Genomic DNA, 3247 nt, shown 5'->3' on the forward strand with positions numbered 1-3247 from the left:
TTCCTGACGACTGGAAAAAGGGAACTATAACCCCCATTTTCAAGAAGGGGAAAATGGATGACCTGGGGAATGACAGAGCAGTCAGTCTCACCTCTGTGCCTGGCAAAAGCTTGGAGCAGATTCTCCTGGAAGGCATGCTAAGGCACATGAAAATCAACAAGGTGCTTGGTGACAGCCAGCAGGGCTTCACTGAGGGGAAATCCTGCCTGACCAATGTGGTGGCCTTCTATGATGGGGCTACAGAACTGATGGACAGGGGCAGAGCAGTTGATGGCATCTACCTGGACTTGTGCAAAGCGTTCGACACCGTCCCACACGACATCCTTGTCTCTAAATTGGAGAGACATCAATTTGATGGATGGACCACTCGGTGGATAAAGAACTGGCTGGATGGCCGCACACAGAGAGTTGTGGTCAATGGCTCAGTGTCCGGCTGGAGACCAGTAACGAGTGGGGTCCCTCAGGGATCGGGGTTGGGACCGGTCTTGTTCAACGGCCTGCGGCCGTTACAGGGGGCGGAGTCAGCTGAGGGGAGCGGAGGGGGTTACTCTCCCACCCTGCGCTCTGATTGGCTCCGCGGTGCAGTGGGCGGAGCCAGGCGCTGATTGGCTGCCGTGGAAGTGGGCAGGGCGACAAGAACAGAGCGCGCGTTGGCTGGGGGGGGAAAGGAGGGAGATGGGGGGCGATGGGACCCCTATGGACCCCTATAGAACCCTATGGGGCAGGGACAGGTTCACACCCACTGCTGGCTCCCCCCATGGCTTTATATGGGGGCAATGGCGGTAATGGGGCAATGGGAGCAATTTGGGGTAACGGGGGGCAATGGGGGTAAAAGGGGGGTCTCGGGGTCTCGAGCTCTGCCCCCTGCATCCTGGTACTGGAGCTGCTGCTGCTTCCCCCTCCAAGGGACTCGTAAAGAGACACCCCCTCCATGGTCATGATGCGCGGATTGACTCCACAACTCATTAAAAGTTGTAAAGTAGGTATGCTTTTTATTCAGCGCTGAGACGCACGGGGATAATTCCTCAAAGTCATGCGTACCTCAGTGTTGTTTCCCTGTACATTTATTCTCTAAAGTTATATATATTCATAAGGTTGCACAATACGCCTATACATATTCATGTCCTATCCCCGCTTCGTATTATAATGAGCCAGAAGGTCCTCTGCGCCTGCGCAGTGCCCCCTCTGGTCATGGGCAGGGGTCTCAAGATGAAGTAAATGAGTCTTCCTCCTCTGGATAGGGGTCTTCAAGATGAAGTAAATGAGTCTTCCTCTTCTTGCACTTTTCACCTTTTTAGTCTTTATGTGTGGCCTTAGAGTTTGGTCAGTGTCCCAGCCGTAAATCCTCTACTTCTCCCCTTTATCAGTAGAGTTTGATCAGTGTCCCAGCCGTAAATCCTCTGCTTCTCCCCTTTATCAGTAGATACAGGCGTCTGCTTATTAACAGGACCGGAGGTCTCTGTTCTGCTTAGCAGGCATTTACAACAGATAGTCCTTTTGTTTAAACAAATTCCTCTAACCCCCTTGTACAACCCCCCTGTACAACTCCCTTGTACAATGGTCAACCCTCTGTATCAGTCAGACCCTGCAGGAACCCATAGAGACCCCATAGAGAGACCCATAGAGACCAAACAGAGAGACTCATAGAGACCATATAGATCCACAGCCCACAGAGGCTCATAGAGACCCCATAGAGACTCATAGAGACCCATAGAGATCCATAGACACCGCAGAGATCCTGAAAGCGACCCAAAGTGAACCATAGATACGCCCCATAGAGACCCCATAGAGACCCCATAGAGACTCCATAGAGACCCCATAGAGACCCATAGACTACAGGGACTACAACCCTGATCATGCAACGCGGCACCCATAGAGCCCCTTTACGGTGGCGCCCAGCCGGGACTACAACTCCCATCATGCAGCGCGGCACCCATTGAGCCCTGTTATGGCGGCGCCCAGTTATGACTACAACTCCCATCATACCCCGCGGCTCCCATAGAACACCATTATACAGCCGCCAGGCGGTACTACGACTCCCATCATGCCGCGCGGCAACCAGAGAGCACCACGAGGGCGGCGCCCAGCCTGGACTACAACTCCCATGATGCAGTGCGACACCCCTACAGCACCATTAAGGCGCCGCCCGGCTTGGACTACAACTCCCGTCGTGCCGCGCGGCGCTCCCAGCGCGCCAATTTCGCCCATCATGGCGGAGCTGGAGCTCCCCTCCGATCCCGACCTGCGCAGGTTGGAGCCCGCGGGACCCCCCAGTGGGGGCTTTTGGGGTCCTGGGGGGGTTGGGGTGCTCCTGACCCCCTCTCTTTGTCTCCCCCCACCTCCAGGCTGTGCACGGGGCCCTGTGCCCCCATCCGGGAGTACATCATGGGCCACGTGCGGCACCCGCGGTGAGGGGGGCACCCCAACATCTGGGGGGAGGAACTGCAACATCTGGAGGGACCCCAAACCTCGGATCGGTCCCTAAAATACATGGCGGGGGGGGGGGGGGGGGGGGTGTGTTCCTATAGGAATGTGAAGAAGATCAAAGGGAACCTGCTGTGGTATCCGCTGCACCCCAAAGTGGGGGGGGACACCCAAGCTCATTGGGGAGCCTCCAAAACCCCTCAGGACCCCCCCAAACCCCTTTGCCTGTTAGGACCCCCCCAAAATTCCATTGGGATCCCAAGAACCCCCCAGCACCCCCCAATTCCCCCTTGTGCCCCCCCCCCAACCCCTTTTCTTCACCCAGATCCATGCACAGGAGCCCAAATTCCTTTAGGACCCCTCCAAATCCCATTGGGATCCCCAGGAACTCCCCTTTCCCTCCCATGAGCCTCTCCGACCCCTCCTTTAACCCCCCCCCAGGTTTCCTCCTTAACTCGGGGCTCAGGTACCAGCACCTCAAGGAGATTCTGGTTGGGGGGGCGGGGTGGGGAGCGTTAGAGGATTTTGGGGGGGCTCTATGGGGTTTTGGGGGGTCTCACAGGGACCAAAACACCCCCCTGCACCCTAAAACCATCCCCCCTGCATCCAAAAACACCCCCTCTGCACTCCAAAACCATCCCCCCTGCACCTCAAAACAACGCCCTGCATCCCAAACCGCCCCCCTGCACCCCAAAACCATGCCCCCTGCAGACCAAAACACAACCCCTGCGCCCTAAAACCACCCCCATGCATCCCAGAAGCCCCACGGCACCCCAAAACCGCCCCCCTGCACCCCAAAACACACCTCTGCACCCCAAATCTA

At 56.8% G+C, this 3247-nt stretch overlaps 1 long non-coding RNA gene across 1 annotated transcript; it reads left to right on the plus strand.

Moving 5' to 3' along the window:
- Nucleotides 1-2342: 2342 nt before the first annotated feature.
- LOC130600645 (uncharacterized) lies at nucleotides 2343-2925 on the plus strand. The gene is made up of 3 exons (XR_008972502.1): nucleotides 2343-2408; nucleotides 2529-2561; nucleotides 2891-2925. It is a non-coding gene; the product is annotated as an uncharacterized LOC130600645 (long non-coding RNA).
- Nucleotides 2926-3247: the final 322 nt, after the last annotated feature.

The sequence above is a fragment of the Pezoporus wallicus genome, unplaced genomic scaffold, assembly GCF_028554395.1.
Source record: "Pezoporus wallicus isolate ANWC-B61680 ecotype Strahan unplaced genomic scaffold, APGP_CSIRO_Pwel_v1 contig_8501, whole genome shotgun sequence".
Classification (NCBI taxonomy): Eukaryota; Metazoa; Chordata; class Aves; order Psittaciformes; family Psittacidae; genus Pezoporus; species Pezoporus wallicus.